The sequence below is a fragment of the Apteryx rowi genome, unplaced genomic scaffold, assembly GCF_003343035.1.
Source record: "Apteryx rowi isolate R43461 unplaced genomic scaffold, aptRow1 scaffold_170, whole genome shotgun sequence".
NCBI lineage: Eukaryota > Metazoa > Chordata > Aves > Apterygiformes > Apterygidae > Apteryx > Apteryx rowi.
The window spans coordinates 273,683-298,771 of NW_020447975.1; the positions used below are offsets into that span (position 1 = coordinate 273,683).

At 39.8% G+C, this 25,089-nt stretch overlaps 2 long non-coding RNA genes across 24 annotated transcripts in view; both read left to right on the forward strand.

Annotated features, from left to right (window-relative positions):
* The window catches only part of LOC112963587, a 34,503-nt gene that overhangs the window by 374 nt on the left and 9,040 nt on the right, over positions 1-25,089 (forward strand). For 2 of the 23 annotated variants that reach the window (XR_003252655.1, XR_003252654.1), the window contains exons 2-8: positions 1,208-1,427; positions 6,947-7,077; positions 7,199-7,329; positions 14,717-14,783; positions 14,984-15,161; positions 15,326-15,429; positions 17,535-17,727. This is a non-coding gene — a long non-coding RNA (uncharacterized LOC112963587). Of the gene's footprint in view, positions 1-193; positions 916-1,207; positions 1,428-4,306; positions 4,375-6,946; positions 7,078-7,198; positions 7,330-14,716; positions 14,784-14,983; positions 15,162-15,325; positions 15,430-16,196; positions 16,368-17,505; positions 21,055-21,113; positions 21,430-25,089 lie in introns of those variants that run through there. The other 21 variants (XR_003252642.1, XR_003252634.1, XR_003252647.1 and 18 more) reach the window with 21 other exon arrangements.
* Positions 21,482-25,089, forward strand: part of LOC112963588 — a 7,521-nt gene continuing 3,913 nt past the window's right edge. The window contains exons 1-2 of the long non-coding RNA XR_003252656.1: positions 21,482-23,746; positions 24,505-24,968. This is a non-coding gene — a long non-coding RNA (uncharacterized LOC112963588). The remainder of the gene's footprint in view (positions 23,747-24,504; positions 24,969-25,089) is intronic.

Consider the following 25,089-nt stretch of genomic DNA (forward strand, 5'->3'; position numbering starts at 1 on the left):
GCGGGGCCGTTGGGGCCGCCTCGCGCCCACCCTCGTTCTTTATTTTCGGCTGCGCAAGCTGTAGGGGCTGCTGCGCGGAGAGGCCCGGGCTGCTGAGGGCGCGCAGGGGAGCGGGGGGGGGGAAACGACCCTCGTGGGGAGCGAGGGGGGAGGAAAACGACCCTCGTGGGGAGCGAGGGGGGAAACGAGCCTTTCCTCCCACGGAGAAATCCCAGGAGGGGCCATTCCTGCTCTAGCGGAGGCGCCTGCGGCCGCCCTGAGCGGAAAGCGTCGCCCCCGGCCTTGCCGCCGCTCTCGCCCGCGTCCCGTCGGCGGCGGTGGGGAAGGGCCTGCGTTGCCAACGAGAGGTGTATTCTCCCGTGTCCTTTGCCAGGCAGCTTTCTGAAACGAGCTGCCAAATATGCCCTGGCAAGGCTCGCCGCCGGCGTCGGGCCTCGGAGCCACCAGCGTCGCGACGGCGGCGAAACCCCTCGCTCGCGTGCTGCGTCGCGCTCCGGACCGGCTTCGTCGCACGTGCGGGACCGCTTTCGCCGGGCTTCGCGGGTGACGGATAAAACGTGCTTCGTTTGCTTAGCGCGATGCTGGCTCATCCCTTCGTGCGGAGCGGCCGGCCTTCCCGTAGACATGTTGACCTCGCCTTCGCCTCGGGTGGTCAGAGAAGGCTTGAGGGCCGTACAAATCCGTACGAGTCCTTCGAAGCGCTTGGTGTTCAGTGCTAGCAAGAAGACGAGAATTGCTGGGAAACCGTCTGGCTTGCCAAAATACTTTGCAGCGTAGGGTGGGGAATTTCTTGTTTTGGTCTGTTTTTACCTGCATCGTTTGTGGATAAACTGTAACGCAGTTGACAGCTAAGCACAAATTCTGTGGGAGTGTTTCTGTGAGTTGGGAGAAAGGTCAAGCTGGATCCAGCTTAAGGTAAAAACAAATGTAACTTGTAGGTGGTATCACAGGTATTCTGCAACAGGTTAATATTTTTGTGGTGATTTAGGGCCTCTTATAAATTTAGCTGTTAGAGCCCTTGAATTTCTGCTTTGTCTGTGGCGTGTTCTGCCCTTGGACAAGTCATTTTACTTACTGTTCTGTGGCACTGGCTTCACCAGAACAAAAGTTAGGGCAATTGCTTTAAAACATAAAGTTTGTAAAGTGTTTAGGACTTCTGGATTAACATGAATTTTATTTTTGCTCTATTTTAAATTCTTCTTTTCAGGTGTGAACAAAAGCGGCCCTTGGGCTGAGGCTTCACAAAGGAAGGTTTGGTCTGGAGGTTTTAATGGCACAGGCGAAGAAAAAGAGCTTTGGAAAAGAGCTTTTATCATGGAAACCAAGTATCTGTAAGAATTAACTAAACCAGCATCATTTAAAAAAAAAAAGTTTCTGAGAATGCAGAAATGCTTTCTTCTTCGTTTCCTCTCAAGTGAGAACAAGTTGTAAGTTCAAATTATATTTGAATATGTAAAGTTGTATAAAGTTGTAAATTGTTCTCCTCCAAAATACTGAGTGAAATTTATTCAAAAAAAATTTTTTTTAAAGGTGTTGACTTCCCCTCTGCCCCATGCATGCACACACTACTCTTACTACAGGAATTTTAGAAGTCTTGAAAACTGTTGGGAGAGCTAAAATGAAAGCAAATGTTCCAAAGGCTAAATATCTAAGCAACCTATGACAGTGGTAAATGCATTTTAAATAACACTTTTGCGGGTACAGCTTTCTTAAAATAAATAAAAAAAAAAATTTAAATCCCTGGTCAGTGAATTAGTTATTAGATTTAGGATAAAAGAAAAAGTAAATCAGTTTAAAAGATTGATATGATTATGCCATTTAAATTAAGGATCCAGTTTTCTTCCCTTTGTGATAGGGGAAGAAACTGTTGCATTTTGATGAAGCAAAATTAAGCCTTAGTTGAGGTGTTTTTTTATTATGCCTTTCCATGAATAAAGCTGTCAATTCTATCTGTTATAGACATCGTTAATCGGGACACGCTTTGCTAGCGAGATATATGGAATCCTGTCTTGTCAGAGTCTTAACAGCTGAGCAGCAAAAGTCCTGCTTATAGTAGTGGGAAACTAGTTTTTAGTTATCCCTGGTTAGTCTCCCATTGAAAGATGAAAATATTCTCCATTCCTATTGGTATGTTCAGGTTTTCAAACCTTGAGTACAAAGAAGTTAATACTGTGAGTGTAAGATTCGCTACAGTTAATGTTTAGTTTTGTACATGGTTCCCATACTTGTCCAATTTCCTCATTATTCAAAATAGTCTATAAATAATTATGTGGATGTTGAATTGTAAATGCAGGTTTGCATGTAGAAACTAGCCATCATACTTCAGCATCCTGGGCCAAAATTTAAAATATTAAAAATACTCATTCTAAAAGATATTGAAGTTCTTCAGTTATTGCTGGAACTGAATTAGGTTTTCATGTGCTTCTATATGATTATCTTTTAGATATATTCTGATCTAGCATTAAGAGCTATTTAGTGTTGCTGCTGGTTTGATCAATTAGGTCACTTCATCCAGAACTAGTATTTTGCTACATAGTTCTGTGCATGTTTTTGTTTTGTTTTTAACATGAAGTACTGCAGCTACACCCTAAGTATATGGTTCATACTAGAAGTCAGTAGAATTTCTCATGTCAGAAAGTTACTGGGTAGTTGAACATTTGCTGAAGTGAGCTCCTGACTGGCTTTTGTGGCTTGTAAGATATCAGCTGATCTACAAAGGAGTATTATTTGTCCCTGCTGCATCTAAACAATGCATTCCTTCATTTTTTGTGTAACATCTTCTTCAGTCATTTCTTGTGTATGTAGATACGGTAACTGGAAAGAGAAAATTCTGCTCTTAAACTGCTGTTCTTCCCTGCCCTCACCCCCCAGTGTAGCTGGATAATTGGTCATTAAGGGGAAATTACGATGATATTGATCACAGGTAACAAGGAATGCTGGGGGGAAGGAACAAAAGTGTGTATGGGGAAACTATAACTAAGTTTTCTGACAACACAAATTTACACTCTGAGACCGTTAAAATCAATATGGCAGTGCTGTAGACAGAATTAAAAAAAAAAGGGAAAATAAAAAGCTGAAGTCTTTGGGCAAATAAGCACTGGAGCTTAGCACCATTTTAAGAGGCTTGGATGTTTGTACTGTGCCTTTTGTCTCTAGTTCACTTTTTTAAGTGAACTTATCAATGAACAGGTCAATAGTGGTTAGCAAGGTACAAGCAGGAGGGTCAAATTTAGATTCAGAGATGTTCTTGTCTGCTGTTATTTGCTCAGAATTCTTGATGTAATCAGTCCTTTGAGGGAGTTGGACAAGTTCAAAACAATATGATTTCTAGTACTGACTTCTGGGACTGGTGTATAATTGCTCTGGCATGTGAATGATTCCCATTGGTTTCTGCATTAATTGCTTGCAAATATGGCATAGTTGTGTCACAATGTTCTATTTTCTAGTTATGTTTCAAATAAGAGACTAATATACAACTGGGAAGCTCAGATAAGGAATGCAGAAAGGTTATTTAAAGCAGTGTGTAGAATAGGAAGAACTACTTTAACAAACTAGGTGAAGAAGAAATTAATTTGTATGTGGAATGAACTAATATACTGTAGTGTGTTCTGCAGAAATACTCTTAAACTTGCAAAATCGTATATAAGGAGGAATTAGGATACTCTGCACTATTTTGATTGTCATCTCCCTGGCATTCCAGAGGGAAATGCTGGCAAAAAAGTACAATGAAAGAGGGATCCATCCAGTGAAAAAAATGAGAAAAGATTCTGATTTCTATTTTTTTTTTTTTTAAGACTTAAGTCCACTACTGAGGAATAGCATGACTGATTGTTTCAAGTTTCCTTTTATTATGCCTCAGGCTTTCTTGGAAAAAACATTTTCTTTTGCATCTCATTTTTCCCTCTCTGTAATGTGGGGATACTATGTAAAAAAACCCTCTGTTCAGTGAAATTTAAGTAAATATGGTTTAAAAAACATTTTTCAGGATTCTACACAGAAGGCAGCATGTTAATGAAAAACATTTTTTAAGTGAACATAGCGTTACAATAACAATGACTAGTCTTCCTRTGTTTCTTATTATGATTTCCTACGCTTCTGTACGTGTAGGATGTTGGGGTTTGGGGGATTTTTTTTTTCTTCCCCCCTGTTGCAGCAATAGCACACCTTGCTACCTCTGGTGCCTACGCTTGTTTGTGGAAGTATTGTCACCGCTGCCAGCTCAAAGCTATCGGGGCTGTGTTTGCCTGTGGTGCCAGGGGTTTGCCATCACTGCTTTATTTCATGTCGTATCCGTAATGCCTATTAGCAGTACTCGTGGTGTTGGGAGAAGAATGTGTACTTCACCTGTTCCACATTGAAGACATGTATCAGAAGGTAATAAATTAACAGTGGCATCACACGTACTGGTTTCTCAGACTAAGAGTGCTCCTCCCATTAATTGTCTTTAGCATGCAATTATATTATTTCCGGTAGGTGTTAAAACTGCCCTTTTTCCAGAGTTTACTGCAGCATGCTATCTCCCTTTTCATCTGCATAATATCAGGCAGGCCAGTGAAGCCTGGAAGTTCATAATGTTTAACAAAAGAAGGGAAGAAATGAAGTTGCACATGCTTTCACTGGTCTATAAGAATAAACTGGTCGATATCTATTTGCAAAATTTCCACAATTTGTACACCATTTTTTTAAAAGTTTTCTGCAGTCTTTTGCAGTACACCATTTTTTCCTAGTTTTATGTTGTAAGATATGTTTTCTGTTTCCTGCCAAAAATGTTTGTTGTACTTGTGGTGTATTTAGGACAGGATTTGGATTTTTTTTAAACAGATACATTGTATATTGTCCCTTTTTGTGAAAAGAATACTTGTTTATCCTTTGATGTTCTCTAGGTAACCAAGTCATTCTTCATATAAACTGGCAAATTTCTTTGTGTTTCTTTTCTGAAGCATTAATCATTTTATTATTATGAAGATAGGCTGATGTCATCACAGATAAATGCTTTTTCTATGGCTGTGATACTTCATATTATTATCATAAAGATTCCTCTATGGAGTTTAACCAATGAAAAATAATTATGTGGTTAGTGAAGAGCAACAATTCCAGATTTTTGTATACATATTACATATTTTGTAACTGAGTATTCAGCTATTCTTACTACTGTTGGTCTTTCAGGCCTGTGAATGTAGTTGAAGCTAAAGGAGTCTTATGGTTTAACTAGGACTTTAAAAAAAACTTTCAGCAATATTTGACTGGTACTACTCTATCCAGGGAGAAAGAAGGGAAAAAAAAAAGTACTTATAGATTTTATAACTTATGCAATGGTTAGGTTTTGWTTCAGTGAAAGTGCCTCAAATGAACAAAGTGTATATCTTTCTTACACTCAAAATAGGAAGCACCTACTGTAGAAAGGGCGTATTGTACTAAACTTGCTGTGGTAGATGTGAGTGCTTTCAGGTCTGACAGTTTAAGTAGTGAAGATGAAAGTGAGGACAGTTCTTGGGCAGGGGACTTCAAGAGGAATGTGATTCATAGGACACAGTTACCAGCGTAATTACCAGTGCAGCTGCTGTAGTAACTTCTGCCAGTACTAAAAAAATCTGTCATGTCCAATGCTCTATTGGTTGTAGTGTGAGTGATAAAGATGGGAGCAGCAGAAGTGTAGTATCTTGTTCCACTTGCCAACTTCAAACCAGTGTAAGCGAATGGAGCTATTTCTGCAAAGCTCGAAACTGGCATCAAAGCTTCACCGGATTTGCATAAGTTTTGGGCTGCACTAAAATTTTGGAATTAGAGATGGCAAGATTTTTTTTGTTTTCAGTTTTCTATAAATAATAATAAAAGGACTGAGATTCAGGTGGACTGAATTTTTCTGATAATTAGTCAAATTTGGCAAATAAATTCAGGCAAGAAATAAAGAACCTTAAATATAAACACCATTATGGCACTTTGAATACATAATGTTTTATTTCAGTAGTACATTTGTTTCTGTATTGTAATAAATAAGATTTTCACCTTTTCTTTGTGATGATACTTTCTATTTGTCACTTCCTTAAAATGTAGGTCAGACTTTTGAAGTATTAATATTTTTTCCAGTTGTGTTGATGAAAGGTTTCAGATCTGTTCCAAAATAGAATTTGGGGATAAGGAGATCTTGGGGAAAAAAGAGGGGTGTGTGTGGGGGGAAATAGTCTGTTAGACACAGGCTTCTTTAATACACATTTTTAGTTCAAATGAGAAAAAATATTTTGGGAGGGGTGGGGGAGTGCTTTTGAAATACATACCATAAAAATATTTTTATATTATAATTATACTATTATTATATTATAATATTATTGTATTTTCTCTCATTAACGTATCACGCATCATCAACACTCACTTTTCCAGCACACAAAAGATAAGTGCAATTTCTACTTAAAGTGAATTGCCAAAGGTTATACAACAGGCTAGCATTAAAGATGGGTCTAGAATTAAGGAACTCTGAATTTTACGGGTGGAGCAGATCTATTTGACTATCTAGCCCCTACATCTGCATTAACATCATAAAATTTCATCTGTGCAATAGAAATAATTATTCTGCCCCATGTAAGTAAATACTTGGCTTTCTTCATAGCTATTCAGGGTATCATCTACATACAGACATGTACACGTCTGGGGAAACCTTCCCAATTTCATTTTCTTCCTCATACTCTTCAAGGAATTGCAAGGTCTTGCTCTTCTCAACGTTTCACTTGTCTGTCACTTTATTTTTGTCATCTCCACCTCCTGTTTCTTAAGAATTTACCTCCTTTGGTTTGTTTGGCATTCTTGAGTAAAGACTTTGGTGGCTTGATTCAGCAGAAAGGTAAATAGGAGTCAAAAGTTCCTGTATACCATGTTATCACAAGATTGTTGCTTATTTCATGAAAATAGTCTATAAGCATTCCTGACTTGTTTCCCCTGTTGATTGCTATAGTACAATTGTTACAGACTTAAATTCAAGCAAAATATTGGTCCTACAGTAAAACTCCAGAACTGAGCTGTACTATAGAGCAAGAAAACTCCCTGTACTCCTCCRAACACTTCCTGACTGCAGACAGAGTGGTGGTAAGTCATTTAGCTCATCTGTAGCTTTCATATGTCTGAAATATATATGTATRCATTGGGGCTCAGCCCTAATAAAGTGACCTTTTTGTGGAAGATATCTTGCATATTTTCTTTGTCACAGATGTTTATCAGTTTGTCCTGACAAAATGATGAATGGCGATTAGTTGAAACAGCCTGGCTACTTGCTTTGGTGTTGGTTCTGCTATGTGTGTGCCCTGCTCAAATGCAGAACAGCCTCCATGCAGGTGGAAGGTATGTTGACTTGGCCCTGGTAACACAGGCAAGGGCCTGAATGGAATATGAGGAGGAGGGTGGTATTTTAATGCATTTGTAATTTTAATGGTGTTTTCAAAAATAAGATTCTCTACAAAATGTATTTTGCCCCAAGTTGGTGTGTGGGGGGTGTGGGTGTGTGGGGCTYTTTTTTTTTTTTTTCCTTTATAATAAAAAATCCAAGCCTGAAAATGATAGCTTAATCCTTTTTCCATGCCATCTTCTGGCCTTTTTCCAATATGGAGACCAGGGAGGGAACTGCTTATTTTTTAAARTAATCCTTTTTTAAAACCTATAAACAATAATAGTTTTAAAAAGAGAAGTACAATTTCAGCTAGTGTAAGAAGTGATCAGTTCATCTCTGAGATTTTCTTTTCCTCAACAATTAACTCTTCACAGTTTCCAAAGCAGCTTAACAAATAATACATTTTAAGTCACTTAGTTTCTCTGCTTTTCTTTGTGACTTTTTTTTTTGCCTAATGCGTGGGTTTTGTATATTGTGCATCAACCACTTTTATACCCAGTCACATAAATAAATTATTCCATTGTTAAACTTTAAGGTCAGTCACACGTGACCAGAGGATATGAAACTTCTGTTTTAGCCAGCTCTCTGAAAAAGGGTTTTGTAATATTTCTAATGGTCCAAGAACTTGTTGAGTCAGAGGCAGATCCAGCCAATAACTGTGTTAACCATGAGAAATATTCATGAGATGTACAAACTAGGAGTAAGATTTGCATCCATTTTGTAGATAGGTAAGTTGAGGTGGAATAAGTGATACGTACATCCTGTGGGGAAAAAAAAGATAGATTAGAACTTGATCCTAACTGACTGTTAAGTCACCCCTGCTATCCATCCCAAAATACTTGGTGCTTTTTAAACATGCAGGCTAATCTTCGAGTGTACTAGGTCTCTTCTATCATTTTTATGCCCAGTTACAAAAATAAATGCGGCTTCTTTTAAGACATACAGAATGAAGATGAAAAACTTATTTAACAAATTAAAGTTTTGACTTGTGCTGGAATGTGCAGATACTTTCTTTATTCAAAGACAGAATAGAGTGGGAAAGAAGTAAATTCTGTAGCCTAGAAGTTATTATCAAAACCAAGTTACTTGTAAAGATAAAGTAGAAGGGACTTTGTAGAGCCTTATGAAGCAAGATTCTTATGTATCTGCACCATTAATGCCTTTAAGGTGGAAGTGATGTATTGCAATAATGAACTGGTGCTAAATAGGAGGCTGAACATGTACTGGATGCGGTAACCTGGCTTCTACTATAGTTAATGGAATTATTGCCATTGGCTTCATGAGCATTTTGGTTTTGGCTCGTATGCCACTTACATTTCAACTTCTACAGTGAAGATAAAGAACGATCTGTTAGTTTATACAGCAGCTACTGGTAGACATCAGGCATGAGATCTGGCCTGCCAGTTAGTTAAAAGATAACAGTTTTGGAAATATTTGAGAATCCTAATCCTCTTGAGTCCACATCCTGTTGTTTTCCCTCCTAGGTGGTTATGGAATTCCTGGGTAGCAAAAGGGAGTTCTACAAACAGCCCGTGCACTCTGTGTCCTATAAAGCTGTAGTTCACACACATTTTGTGTCTACTAACACAAAAGTAGCTTTGGGGATGAAACAGGACTTTGATAAAAGTCAGTTTTAACTTAGACTGCAGAGTGAGGGTTACTACTTACCCTCTCATGGAAGGAGGATCCTAATGCAGCAAGTGCCTCATATACCACTCCAGTAAATGGAGGCCTTTATGAAAAGATACGTTTCTCTAGAGCAGTATACAGAATTTTATTACACGTTTGTTGTTTCCTGGGTAACAGCCAGTTTGTTTGTTGTTCCCCCCCCCACACACACACTTCCATTTACAAAGGAAGTCTTCAGTCTCTTGAATATCATACAAAACTGTTCAAGAGCAGATTTGAATAATTGAAATCAAATTAGTTCAATCAGAGCAATTYCATTGACACAGCTGAGTTCTGTAATCTGAACAAAAGATTTTGCTTGAATTGTCTAGAATATATAAATGATAATACGACTGTCTTGTTTCCTGCCCTCTAGAAAGATGCAGTGTGTTTTCAAGTTTATTGGTATGCACTTTATTTTACTTCTTGAGGTTCATGTGGTGCCTCAGCCTTTTATAAAATTGCAGGTGAAAGCAGTCCTCTGGAAGACAAGTGTTTGTATGGTGAATATTGGGGGTTAACAAGTAATGTGCTGCTAAATTTGGTACGTGGCTCAGTTGTCTATTCTGTTCTGAGACAGATTATTTTCCTGATTAAATCATTTGAGATAAGAAAATTATAATTCATGGCTCAACTGTAGTGATGTTCAAGTCAAAACCAGAACTTTCATTATCTCGGAAATTGTTATGATACTTGCTTTTCTTAAATCTACTTACACTTCTCAGTCTATAATATACAATGGGGTGCAAAGCCAAAATAAATATATATTTATTCTCTAATAAGAGGACCAAGAGTCTCCACTGTTAGAAAYAGAAATTTGTTCAATCATCTTGCTTTTGCCACTAGCAGTCATGCTCTTTGTGACTTGTGTTTTCCCATGGCATCTGCGACTGCCACCAGTTCTTTTCTCACATTCCTGGATGCTTCTTCACCATGTCATCTTTGTCCCTCTTTTGGTTTTCTGTAGATAATCAAAAAAGTGTCTTGTTCTTGCTTCCTCTGTTTCTCATTTTGCATAAGCACAAACCTAATGGTCAAACCAGTACTTCAGTTGCTACCTAGTTCTGTTTTCTGCTCAAATTTAAGATCTCGTGTTGTCTTTCTGACATTGTCTATGGAAATTAGGCATCAGCTTATGCATCACACAGTTAAATCAGAGATCCTCGTCTTCTGTCGGTCCTCCTTGATCAGTGATATCTCAGTCACAGCAGATAAAGCGGCCTTATTTCCTTACCATGTAAATTCAAATTGGGCATCATCTTTGAAATAAGCTTCTCTCTAATCTTAAGTAGGGTTGTCTAAACTTCCATTTTCTTTCTACGTGAGATCTCAGAAATGAGACCTTTAGCCATCCACACACGTAAAACTTCTCTGACATCTCACCATCTAGTTAATCACTCATTTGAATATACTTTTCTGTAGGCTTGATAAATGTCATGTGTCACATCCATACAGAGCAATGCTGCAGAGGGCATTGTGCAAGATAGTGGTTTGATATTTCATCCCTTTTTTGGTGCTCTGGTCTCATGCTTTGAGTAGGAAGTATTTCTCCTTACCTCAGATCCTACACAGCCTTATTTCTTATTGCCTCACTTTAGAGTCAGCCACCGCTTTTGCTTGGTATAGTGTGCCAGCCTCCATTGTCTGCCTGTTGCATTTCAAACCATTATTTTCAAACAAGGAGGAGTTCCCCATAAACATCCCCTTCTCCTGCTTTTCTGTAACGGCTATAAAAGTCCTCACAGTTATTTGCTGTCATGCTTTTGGAACCATCAGTGCTGTCTTCCTGTTTCTTTGGGCCTCCCTATCTGTCAATTCGACTGTTGTCATTTATGTTTATCCTATCCCAGGATTTGGCATGAGTCAGTGGCTAGGCCTTATGGACATTAAAGTAAAATAAATAATTAATGGTAGAATATGCAGTAATCAAACACTGAATCGTAAGTGTGGAAGGTCATCTGGTTTATACTTCCCTGCAAGGCAGGGTTAACTACACTTCCATTCCTCCTAACAGATGTATGGGTTCTTCTTAGAGATATCTGGTATTGGAGATTCTGCTCCCCAATAATTTGTTCCACTACCTTGCTGTCCTTGCTATTTATAATGTTTAACTTGAATCTTGCTTGCTGCAATRTAAAGTCCATTTCTTCTTACATGGGCCATGAACAGAAACAAGCTATTTCTTAATTAATTAATTAATTTAACATTTTTGTTTCAAGTACTTGAAGACTTCATGGTCTTTTTGTCAGGCAAACCACCTCTGTTTCTTCAACTTTTCCTTGTAAATTGTTTTCTAAATGTCTGATCATCCTTACTGGTTTTCTGTAGGTAGTCTGCATTTGATCCAACCCTTTCTTAAGGGATAGCACTCCAAAGCGGAGTGCTGCTCACCAGCTGAGACCTGGGGTTATGTTTGTCTTTCACCCCCGTGTGGTACTGTTGACTCATGCTCACCACCTTGTAATTTCTCAACAGCCAGTAGATTCTATTCCGCAGCGTTGCCATCTAGCTCATTCTTTCAGTCCAGTATTTATGTGGTTGAAGTAGCAGTAATGGAAAGTAGTTGTGGTTTTTTCCTGAACAAGGGTCTCACTCTGGATAGTCCAATATGTCAGTGCAAAACTTTTCGTAGAGGGAAGTGTGATCAGCGCAAGGAGCTTGCAGCTCTGGCTTGAACTAGAAACACAGAACTGGAAAAGGTCCTGAGGCTGTTCAAAACCCTCTGGTGGATAGAAGCCATCTAATCTTTTCATGCTGGTTTGGATATATCCTTGCACTAACATTGTCTGTTAGGTTAAATAGCATTGCTTCTCTGATACTTATCCCTTGGGTATGTAGAGGGAGGAATTTTATCCCTTTTCAGCTTTCRTTTTTGTGAACATCAAGTGAAGCTCCTACATCCTCCATGAAATCCATTACAAGAATAATCTTCATTGTTCTTTACTGGACTTGTTCCTTTAATTCTTGCTGATAAGAATAATTACGATTGTACTCACTTTTCTGATCTATTTCAAGCTGGGTCTCACTTATAATACCAGGAATCTGGGTTTCATTGCTGAGTCTTGAGCCTTAGAGACAACATAAAGAAACATAAGTATGTCAGGATGGTACTTTGAAGTCTATGGGTCAGGAGACTGAAATCCAGCCTTCATGCCCACAACATCTAAGGATGCTGTGATGGGTGAGGAGCAAACTGTGCCAAGAATGGACACAGCAAATCTCACAAGGGTTCTCAAACTGAAAAAAATGACAGCGTAGACAGAAAAGATCTGAATAGAAAAAGAGAGGAAAGACTTCTTGTTATTAATCACTATCCATATTGAGTGCAGTACTACTGTTCTGGATATTGGAAAATAAAAAGAAATGTTATTTGCTTTTGTCATATTTAAAATGAAAAACCCAGGACTGAGTGGTAGCTATTAAATATTGTATATTTCAAAAGGATTTTTCATCTGCTGAGCATAAAGAAACCTCACTTCCGAATGAAACAGTCTGGTTAGGCCCTATATCTTGGTGTGTGTGTGTGTATATATATGATTTACATAATTATTAACATAATTATGTTTATTATATATTTTTATTTTATACACATACACACTTGTATACATACGCACACAAGTATGACTTGACTTGGTTTTTCCTCATACAGATCATGTATTCCTATTTCTGTTTAAGCTAAACTTAGGTCTGGGTAAATGGAAGCACTTTACAGAAATGCTATTACAAAAAAAAACAATTTAATCAAATCAGCTCCACAGAATATTCACAGCTCGCCCTCTTGTGCGCTGGAGTTCAGCATTGTACAAACAGGATCACAAATTCTTTGCTTACGTAGCAGCAGATTGGCTACTTAATCAGATGTGCAAAATACACGACTGAATTTACAATGCTGGGAAAAAAAAGTTTTGATAATTTGGCTTTCTTTTGTAGTGTCATTCATTGCAGGGTCAGACTTTTCAGATAATAACTGTACAAAGCATCTCAGCATTCTGTATGTGCTCTGAATGAAGCTCAAAACACAAACCTCCCCCCTATGCAGGCTTAGGGGGGATCTTATCAACWGGTACAAGTATCTGAAGGGAGGGTGTCAAGAGGATGGGGCCAGACTCTTCTCAGTGATGCCCAGCAACGGGACAAGAGGCAACGGGCACAAACTGAAACACAGGAATTTCCATCTGAACATGAGGAAAAACTTCTTCACTGTGAGGGTGACAGAGCACTGCAACAGGTTGCCCAGAGAGGTTGTGGAGTCTCCTTCCTTGGAGATATTCAAAATCCACCTGGACACGATCCTGGGCAACGTGCTCTAGGTGACTCTGCTTGAGCAGGGGGGTTGGACTAGATGATCTCCAGAGGTCCCTTCCAACCTCAACCATTCTGTGATTCTGTACGTGCTCATCATGCAAATTCTGCTTTATAACCTGTACTTGTTTTACTGCGCCCCTGTCTAATTCACGCACAAGTTTATGATAAGTGATTATACAAATAAGTCAAATAATCTGAGCATTTTTTATTAATTAGTRTGTTTGTGAACTTTCAAAACACTCAAACATATATGGTCACATATATCAAAAGATCCATCTCTGCATACAGGTTACTGAAGGTAAGTACCAGTAGCAGGAAAAGTCCTAGTACAAGGAAAGTATTATTTGTTGTCATGAATATAAATAACCTTTGGTTTTTACTCTGTGAGGTAAAAAAGAGGGATTTTGATGTATTACTAGCTAGGGGAGAATACTGAAGGTGGCTTTTTTTCCCCTCTAAAATGAAGACAGCAGGTCACCAATTAATTTGAGTTTTCACAGTCACCAGCAAAACATCTTCCCCTTGACTTAATCTTCAAATTGTTCTAACTTTCCACCTTCCTTCTGAGTATTCTGTAAATASTCACAGTACTTTGCTCAGCATCTCTGATGAGAAGGAAGCACGTGTGGGGACTGAAAGCTAGCACTAGGGAATGARTTTCAGCAAAAGGAGATACTATTTGAATAACGATTTTTCTGCGAAGGGCTCCTTCCATYGCAAGTTCACTTTACAGTCATGGAGCAATGTCTTACTATCTGGAAACATCTAAACTACAGACACAGTGAGGAGAGGCAGGAGTGTAGAAGTATCTACAGAGAATGTTTCATTTTTTTATGGGGGGGGTTCTTTAGATTTCTGCCACTAGTTCCTGTTACTGAGTCTTCCTGTGCATTAAGCTTCGGAAATTTTAACAAAAAAAAAAGTTTAGGCACTCCACTTAAGTCTTGATTAGATGCGCACGTATTTTTAGGTGTGGTCTGTCTGTCAGTTATGCTCGCCTGAGCTCCCCGTCCGGCTGCCTGTTCTTGTGGTCTAATCCTCTTTCAGCAGAATCCCCCTGCAACTGAAGGTGGGAACCCTCAGATTTACAGCATAGATTTTAGGAGGAACTGAAGCGAGACGATCAAATATGCAGATATAGAAAGGCTTTAGGCACACCGTTGTTCTTAACTGAGGGATAAAGTGTTGGAATTAGGGAGAAAGACTCATGATATCCTTAGTGTTGCYGTCCCCTTTAATGTCTTTGGCAATCCCTCTGTGTTCAGGCAAGTCAGATTCCTCATGTTTCATTGAGGTCTTGATACAAGCAAGTCCACCTCAGCTCARAGTGGTTAAATGAATCGTTTCTGCCCTTTTATAACTTCACAGTTTCAGTCTGGTGATTTTTTGATCATCTGCTATCTCAGATCCCTGCAAGACACCACTGTTTATCAAGGTAAGCCTCCTCTTGACAAATCAATTCTTGATGAGTTGTAGTTTACTGTCCAACTTAGCTCCTTTCAGTGGGGTAATACAAAAATCAATAGTCCTCTGTTGCTAGCCTGTGCCAGCATCTTTTAGGGATCTCCATCCTAYGTGGAGAGTAAAAGACAGCAGGAGGATGAGGAAAAGTAAGTCCAAGTTTGCATGTGACAGATACCATCGCTTCAGCAGGAGACCAGAAACTGTCTGCAGACTTCCAAATCACTACAGAAGGAGAACTGGAATAAGCYTTCCTGAGGGGCAAGTGGAGCGGGAGGAGAAGGGTCCATATCCTTGGGATTGCCACGGCCAAAGCTTGACCCTCTCGTCCTCAGATGCAGTAGACTCATGAGTAAGTGAAGATCAGTGAGCAAAGTAATGTTTTGGGGAGTCTTCAGAAACAAGCTGTGAATTAACCAGGTCATTCCCACTCAGAACCTCATATACAAATAAGAAGAGACTCTCCTACTTGCTAGGCAGAGAGAATTTTAGCCTTTTTTTTTTTTTTCGGGGTAGGAGAATGAAAATTAAATGTGTTTCTGGACAACAGCCTCCCCTTCAAACAGCAGCTACAAAGTTGCACCATGTTTTTTATCCTCCCTATTTACTCTTGCTTCGAGGTAAGTATATGYGACTTGGCTGTCAGTGTGCCTGTAACTTAGCACTGAAATGAAACCGTTGCCTAATATACATAGTCAGATATTCCAAAAACAACAACAAAATAGTCTTCTCTTTGTGTAGATGACTGTGACTGTCTARTGAATGTCATTTTTGTTATTAAAGTGATTTAACTTGTTGCCCAAGAAAAAAATGCGTTACAGCAAWGCTTTGTTAGCATTACAAATTTTCTGGTCATATCCACTGCTGTTTCCAGGGTCTTATCTTATGTTTTTGGCTTTGGAATTCTCCATCTCTGGATTTCCAGAAACTGGGTTTGTTAATCTTTCATGCATTTAGTAAACATATAACCCAAAGCAGACTTTATTTTGTCTTTTCCCTAGGGGCTATGTGCATAGAGCACAGGATAAGTGTTGCTAGCAATTCATGATTTTAAGAAGTTGAAGTGATTAAGAATAAGCTAAAATTATTAGTGTGCACAAGTTGGGACCAGGAGGGATTCATATGCTATGAAATCCGGAGGAAAGAAAACCATTCCAGCTGTTTGTTAAATTATAATATTAATTTTATTTTACGTAAATATGTACCTAAGGTTTTTGTACTGAAATTTCTTTTTACCATTGCTATGTGATTTAAAGGTGCATTGCTTCTGAGCAGAAGTAATTAGTTTGACTTTTTCACGATGTTATTGTTAGAAAATGTAAAGGTAATACGATTTACAATCCCCTTCTACAAAGTTTGTCATTCCACTGATACTGATCATTGCCAGACCCTAGATGCAAAAGGATTTAAGAATGACAGGAGCGACTAGCCACAGCACTCAAATAAGAGCGAGAAGAAGGAACAGAGTGAATGAGCTATCTGAGTGATGAGCATTAAGATATCTCCAGATGTGACTTGTGGCCTCCTGTCCTCAGAAAGGGATACAAGTATAGATCAGGTGCATGTAATACTTGTGGAAGCATTAATCAGCTCCTAGACTCCTCTGCAGGCTGTGAAATACTCTCAGGAATATCCTGCCAATGAATGTTCTGATGATGAAGTGATTTTTAACTTGTCTTTCATTGGGGAAGCATGTTGTCGCTCAGTATCTTGCCAAGCAAGTTTAATGGGGTGGAGATTCTGGGAAAACAGGTGGGACTGGAAGTAAATGGCACTGTTCTACTATTAAAATTGAGCTAGGCTTCTGAATAAAAAGCTGCTATTTGCCTAATTTTCCTTCAGATGTTTTAATATACAGATGGGTCCAAAGCTAATTCTTTGACTATTTAATAGCGCTAAAGTTGGTTAAGATGCAAACCATAAAGTTAAAAAAAAAAAAAGGGGGGGCTTGCGGGTGGGAAAACAGGTAAGTAGAAAACTTCTAAAATATATTTTTAATTCCTTTTAAGGTCTTATTTTTTCCTTCTTGTTAATAGAGCCTATCTTTGTTTCATTTTTTTCTCCAATTCTCTCATTCCTTTGTGATCTGTCATTTCTATGGATATTTCTCAAAAAGCTGCTGTTCTTGGCTGTGACCTATAACAGAATGGGAAGAAGTGGTTTGTAATGTTTTTTATTTTAATCTTTTCTATGATGCCTGAAAAACAAGGTTTAAAAGAAACCCTCATTATTTTTGCAGAAATATGACTTCCATTTTTACTGTGGGAGACTGTGGATAACTCAGGAATGGGGGCTGTGAGCTTTGCAAGCYATTGCTTGAAGGGGCAAGGATTTGAAGTCTCAGCCAACACTGCTTCCCCCAAAGTATTTCTGTTAATAAACATAAATAGATACCAGATAATTTTAAACCCCCTGCAGTAAAGCAATTTCCTTCACAGATCAAGTTTTGCTACCATCTCTTTCTGATTCTCACTGCATGTACCCCACAGGAGAGAGAACCTCAGCGTCTGATGTAAGATCTCAGCAGGCAGAACAGAATTGTTCTTTTTAAACAAAATGTAACCTGTTACACTTTCTTTGTATACCCTAAAAACAAAAGGAGGATTCACAACCTTAAAAAAAAAAATCTAATCTTTCCCCAAAATAAATGGATTTGGAATGTTTTCTCTGTCTGAGCAGGCCGACTCTCACTTTAGCTGTGCATGTCTGTTTTCTCTTCCTATAGGCTGTGCTGTCCAAAGACTTCAAGATATTTAAGAGCTTTATTCCTGAAAGTACTGTGCATCTGAAACTCCCTTCAGAAGTTCCTAGGCTACATCCACAGGTCTCAGCGTTTGGATTAATTTTCAGCCATTGTTGAGAGAGCAAAGTGTCTGTACTGTATAGATKAGATACGTTATGATTAAGCTATTTTTAAGGTAACAGTATAGCCACACAGCCTGGTGTCATTTTGAAACAAGTGCTCATCATTCTGATGAGCCATCTCATGGTTCACTGGGTGGTGTTGTGTTGTGTGTGATCTGACAATTACTGTGCTGCATATTGTACAAGTCGTACTGGGGGGGGAATTGAAATCTGGGCTTAAAGTCAAACTGAACAATCCCTGCAATGCCTTGTGTTTCATGCTATCAGATTTTCTGATTTTTTGCAAGGTAGAGACGAGCTGTAGCTAACAGCGAGAAAGAAATGTGCATCTGCACTGCCTTCCTAACACTGCTAAGTTCAAGCAGACTGCTGTAGGCTTACCTAAAATTAGGCAATAGGTCCTGACCCTGTGACACCTGAGAAGAGGGGCTGATGCGAAGTATGTACTTCTTTGTTTTTGTGATCTTTTGTTTGAGAAAATTCATGCAACAAATGATAGTTTGGGGACAAAACTGTCTCTAGGACATGGAAGTGCTGTAGATATGGCAATGGTAAAAGAAATTCAGGTTCTCAGGAATGTCTTTTGCAGAAATCTGTGCAGATCTTGCTTTGTGGCCCCACAACATTTACGTRTATTTACTACTGCCTCCCCTCCAGCTGCAAGTCCATAGCTAGCCAGTTTGGTATTGGCAGATAAATCACTTGGGCTGTTTATAATGGAGCCAGCACTGCTGACCACARGGTGTTTGTCCCCCAACTTGGGTTATTTTTGTCAGAGTAACGCACAGGAACTTGAGAATAKTTTGAGGGTTTGTTGGTTTGCTCTCAGTGGAGTTCCTGAATTGCACAAGGGTTGCTGATGAGACCCGTATTCTTGGCTTTTTGCTTTCCACAATAGGTTTTAAAGCTCATTTACAAGAGGAGGTATTTTGTCCAGTGTTATGCACGGCCTGTCTGACCACCATTGGGGGAYTGGCAGGGTTCCTAACTCTGGGAACACACAAAGTCCTCTTTCTGAGAGGAAAAGGGCCCCTGGATGCATGTAGACTGTAGCCTGCTTCGCGAGTGTAGAACAAACGTGTTATTCAGGAAAGTCTTGCGTCTCTGTCAGCCCTACCAGGTGTGCCTGCCAGGTACTGACCATTTCTGTCCTCTCTTCTGTCRCGCTTTATGGAGCCTTCCCTCCGTTCCTCCACTTTTTATCTCTGTTTTGGTCAAAGCAAGCTCTCTGAGAGTGTGTTTTGTACCTTTGTTCCTTTGGTGTAGATTGGCCAGGAATTTAGAGACATTAGCAGCTTTGCCACCAACTTAATCAAATAGCAAGGGGGGAAAAGAGAAAAGTAATTCTAATTATTATGTCAAACATACAGTGGAGAATTTGGCAGAGGTGCAGCAACTGTTGGGGGTGACTGCTAGTAAACTCCCTCTGTGTCCCAGTAAACTTGTTTYGTAAGAGCTTCTAGATACCAGCTGTTTCCTAACAAATTGTTTTGTTTATCTACACAGGATACTTCCTAACACAAAATAGCAAGCTGACCTGCAAGAAATTTCAAGTATAGGCAAATTGTTAGGGGCTGAGGCCTGAACGTGTTTGCTGGAACTAATGCTGTGTCTGGGTTCCTCTTATCTCGGATTCTTAGTTTATATTTGAGAACTCTGATGGGTTCATTTGAACATGCTCTTTACTAAGACTTTCAGAATGTCAGCCATATGTCTGTCATATATAGAGCTGTTTTAAGCACAATTTTGTGCACATTTAACTTTGTTTATAAGYGTTATAGTTAAGTGATTTCATGAATGATAGCAGTATGTTTATACCAGTATAATTGCACTCACAGTAGCAAGTTTTATTGAATTAACTGTATTTGTTTCCAAACAAATGTAGTTAGYTGAATTGGTACAAAATCTGTATATAGACAAAGCCTTACTTTTACCAATTATACAGTATTGCAAAGGTAGGAGGTGCTCTGTAAGATGCGTCATAAAACTCCCTTACTCAAGAGGAAACTGCAGAGTTACAACAAAACACTTTAGGAAAAAGTGGGTGTAGAGAGGGGTGGGGGGGTTTTTTTGGTTGGGAGAAGGGGAGGGGAATGGATTTTAGGGAAGAAGTGCTTGGCAGACAATCCAGCGATCGTTTCAAGTGTATCATAGTCAATAAAGTAGAAAATCAAGACAGAGTGACGTGCAGAATGGGTCTCATTGGGGCTGTCTTGATCGGTGCTGATGGCATGTGTGGGCACGGTGCTACCAGGGAAAGGGCATTGCAGGGTGAGCGCAGAGGCCCTGAGCACCGCGTTTCCTAGCGGTTACTTGCAGGCAGACTGAGCAAGAGCTCTAGCTCTGCTCCCCACGGCCTGCGCCACACTGGCAGTAGGGATGCGTGCGTGGAGCTGTCTTGGAGAAGAACCTGACCGTTCTTTTGTCTTGCTCATCGCTTTTAGTAGCTGGGTGTTCCCCAGGTAAAAGTGTAAAAGCAATGGAGAGAGATGTACGGATTGTTCTTGGGGAATCTCCTCTGAATCAGAGTCCTCTGCCGGAAACAGTGCAATACACGAAACTTGCACTTTTGGAGGTGGGTATTTCATGGAGTGCTTCATGAGCAGATGCATAATCTACAGAGGGGGAACAGAGCTATGTCTTATTAGTGGGTTGTCTGGGAGCCTAGAGGGGGGGAAGAGGATGGGACACCTATTGCAATAGGCTAGTGCTTAAGCTTACATCTATCAGCATGTGAAAAGTAATGTGACTACCAGCAGTAGCCCCTGGCGTGGCACGCTCAGCATTACACATCGAAGTTATCCTTCTCTGTTTGTTTCTCAATTCTGTAAAACCTGCGTAAGTGCTGCCACCTAGCCCTTGGAGTACTCCTGGAAGCACTCCACGTGCTGAGAGGTACCTGACAGCGGTATCAAGCCCCATCCATCTCCTTAATGATACCTGGTTTAAAGGGATGTCCTTACATTTTTTTTTAAATTAGCTGTGTTTTAACTGAACTGAAAGATAGGTAGGCCAGAGCCGAACTGCCGATTCTCTTCTCTCAATGAGAAGAAATTTTACTGTTGGAGGAAAGCAGTAAAAATTTCAAAATCTTTTCTCTGGAATGGATACCATATCCACTCCAATTGTTTTTCTGGTGGCAAGAACATCTCAGGATCCAAGTTCTCACTGATTTATTTTAGGAACTATACTAGAGTGGGTCAAAATACTTCTATACAAGTTTCCCATCAAAGCATCTGATTTCTAAAATGAATGTGTTGATTTTTCAGTAAAGTTTGGGAAAAATGTAAAATCTTCAAAAATTGAAACCATGTTTTGTTTTGCTTTTCCTATTTCGTTTTTATGTTTGATAGCATAAAAGGTCTTGTTTGACTTTCAGACTTCTGATGTTACTGTTATTTTCAATATTTTGAAGTGGTTCTTATTTCAGTATTTCCAGCCAGGTGCCGCATTTGGAACAACTCTGTCAGCCACATAGGGAATTGCCATTTGGTCGCAGCTATTCTTAAGAGTTTCCTTCCCCGTGGGTGCGGCGCTGGTTTGCAGGAGTTATTGCCCGGGTATTCACAGGGGGGATTTGACAACTGTTGTCAAATGTGCTGCCAGGAACAGCCATTTCCCCTTGCCTCCGGTTCTAACATAAGACCACCCTAGCAACAGCAGTGCCTTGGACGCCACAGACTAGTAGTTCGGTCAGTCTGTTTTCTGCTCGGTTTTGAAATACAGACATCAAAGTGAAAGAAACATTTTAGAAAATTCATTTTGAAGAATCTTAAATGAAACTTTTGTTTTCTCATCTATTTTTTATTTTGTTAGTTTTGCAATATCAACTTTTCATCCTGATTTAAAAAAAAAAGAAAAAGAGAGAGAGGAAGAAATATCTAGTATTTCTCCTGGAACAGAAATCCCATTTTAACACACATCCGTTTCCACTGATTTTCCTGGGACATCTCACATACATAAAGTTAAGTAGCTAAAGAAGTGTTAGTGAAATCACAGACATAAATTTTGCAATAGGTTAAAAGTGTCCTGTCAAAATGTGGATAATAAATTCTGGTTATAATGAAATTGTTCATAACTTTTTCAGGAAAAAAAGTGAGACTGCGTTTTTTCCAAGTGATTTACAACAGCTGTAATTTTTAAGGGGGCTAAATTCACTTTTCAATTTAAAATAATTTAAAATGCTTCCATAAACAAGCAGTGATGCTATGTTGGCCATACTTCTTTCTAATTAAATATTTACTATACTTATATATCTGGTGGCTGAACCAGGAACTTGGAAAAGCTGATGCAGGCAGCTCTAAAATGGCATATCTTACGTTTCTGCCGACTGACAGGCCTGACCTTGGCAGGCCGACCCTGCGCCTCCCACACCCTCGCTTTGTTCTGCTGCGCTCGCCCTGGCAGTGTCACGGCAAGGCTTTCATCCCTGCAGCCCTTTTGGCTTGCATGGGGGTTTTATTTCCAAAAAACTCTTGACAGGTGAAAACGTCGTCTTTGAAGTCCTCTGGAGAGGCAGATTTCCTTTTGGTCTGCAGTTTGCCATACCAGCGCCTGCCTTTCTGTGTGTAAATGTTTGTTTGGTCTGTGCATCTTTTTGTCTCTACTGTGCTCTAAATATTCCTCGTTTAATGAAGGGGAGTTCTTTAATTACTATTTTTCTTTGTGGAATGGCTCATGATCCCTCAGTCTTTTGGTATTATCAGACTGAAAGGGAAAAATCTTTTAAACAATTTTCTGACTCCCCCTAGAGGATTTCTTTCACAGCCTAGAAATAGCTCTACAGTGTGAGAAATAGCATTTAGTCACTGTGTCTGCACTGCCAGGTTTCAGTGCAGATTCTATCTTTTTCAGTATCCACAGATTGCTTTTTTTCTGTCAGTTCCTGCTAATGTCTTCTTGATTCTATTCCCACTGTTCTTTAAATATAAATGCTTGTAGTCCATTTTTCCTCAGGCAGCATCAGCCCTGCATTCTCTGCCAAACTAAATACCTTGCTGCRATCATCACTGCCCAGAGAATGTCCATTCCTGTGATGTACTAATTCCTCTTGATCAAACTTTCTGAGACTATCCATCGAGTAGAAAGCTTATTTTAAACATCTTTTTGATGCCTTCTGTCCCATTGCAATAGTGAAATTTTAATGGAAGTTGTGAATAGCAACTCATTTTCATGATGGTGTCTTTTCTTCCCCTCATTTTAAGGGTGCACATAACTTGCTTGTATTTCTGCAGCAATCCTTTTCTATTGCTGCACATCATGTAATGCCAGAGCTGATGAAAAAATGCCATTAAGTTTTAACAGACTGTTGTGGCTTCTTTACAGAGGTCACAAAAAGAGTGGTGACTTTTTAAATATAAAATACTAAATGCAATTCATCTTAGAAAGGTGCTAATGTCGTGTCCATACCCTGTAAAGAAATATGTTCCAAGGCACTCTCTGTGAAGTGCAYTTCTCCAATATACATTTAAATAAGAAAATAATTCCTCATATTTCAGATACATTATCCTATTTAACCATTCAGTAGCCATCACTTGCCAAGAGAGATCCGTTATGAGAATATTATTAGCTATGGTAGAAACGAGCAATCCTAGACTCTTGTTACTACCACTTTTTTATATAAAATTCTTTCAGGACTTTAACCAACTGCTGTGAATATTGACTAATAGCTGAATTACTGCTGCACTAAATCATTCTCAATTTAAAATAGTTGCAACCACCTCTAATTCATCATCTTCTTTCCTAAGTGATATGTTAACCAGAACAATCATTTGAAAAGTAGTAGCTAATGATGGGCAATATTATTTGATTCTTTTAACATACTTAGAAGTAAATCGCAATATAATCAACTAACCTAGTACCACTGATGCTTTGGACAAAGGGTCAAATGTAGGGGTGTGTGTGGACTTCTCCCTCCTTCCCAAGTCCCTCATTAATCCTATATTCCAACTCATCTGATTTCGTTGGAGAGCCAGGACTTCTTGGAGGGATTCACCCCCTGGTAGAGGCTGCAGCACAAAGCTGATGCTGGTGTCCCCATCACGCTCCCAGCACATGCAGCACGTGTGTACGGTGAGGTGCTGGCCCTTTGCTGGAACYGGGAGAAGAGGGAGGGAGGGAGGGAGAAGGGAGACGTGGTGGCCTAGCCACAGATCAGCGCGGCAGCGTCGAGCTCAGGTGAGGCGATGGAACATGCCTTTGAAGTTACCTGTTAATCAGTCTGTTGTGAATTCATGCAGCTGTAGCACAGTCGATGAGTTTAAACCACGTCATGTCTAGGTTACTGTTCTGACTATGTTTTCCTTCATCTTCCAAAATGACATAGGCTATGGGGAATGTTGGAATTGAGACTGGTTGCCTTTTAACTTTGACTGTATTCTAACATAAAACTCTATAGGAGCTAACTGCATTTTATTAAAATGCACTATTTACATATAGATAGTAGGAGTTTTTTTGATCCCTTGGCCAAATTCTCTGGAAAAGTGTGATACCAATAAACAGTACCTCAGGGTTAGGAAAATCACTATGTGGTTTTCCCGAAGTATCTCTTGAAGGACACAGGCTTAATCAATAACAGTAGGCCACAGTGTTACAGTTGAAGCAGATATTACTAGTCTTGCATCTGACTTCAGCTAGATATATTTCTCAATCTTAATTGCAGTAAATTCTGATTGCAGTAGTTTCAAATTTGGATTCTGCATCCTAAAAATGCTTTGGTTTCACTGTATTACATGTGCGATATTAGAGAATCACAAGAGTACCAAGATTTAAATGTACTTCCATAATTTTTTCAATGTATGGCTAAAATATACACATGCTATATTTTTTAGGCCTGATGGAACATATTTAATGTGCTCCTCCATGCCAGACCACAGGACTCAACCCAAAGATTCGTGTTCAGGCAGGACTGAATTTGGTAGATGCGATTTTGTATTTGCACTGTGCTGTGCTCGCGCATGTTATCCCTGAGTTCTGTGCATGGAAAATGCATGCCTGAATTGCTGGATTAAAAAGGCAAGGCCTAAATTACTGACTCTTGCTACCATGCACTGAGCAGATCCGAGTTTTACCAAGCGCACCGCCGCTGCCCTCAGCCATTGCGGCCTGGGAAGGGCGGTGGTGCGAAGAAGTGGAAAGCCTAGAGGGTGGCATGTGGCAGGGGAGTTGGTGCCGTTGTCACCTCTGTGCACGCTGCAGCGTGGGACGCGTGGCTGGCAGCGCGTTGGGGCAGGCGATTTTTCCCGAGCGAGCAGCAGGACTGCGCGGGCTGGAGCTGGTGCATGAGAAGCTGCAGGTACGAATAGAACTGTGGTGAGGAGGGGAAGGGATCTGGTGCCCGTTTCACACACACCCCCAACCCCAACCTGGCTGGGGAAGGGGCCCGGTGCCCGTTTCCCCCCCCCCAACCCCAACCC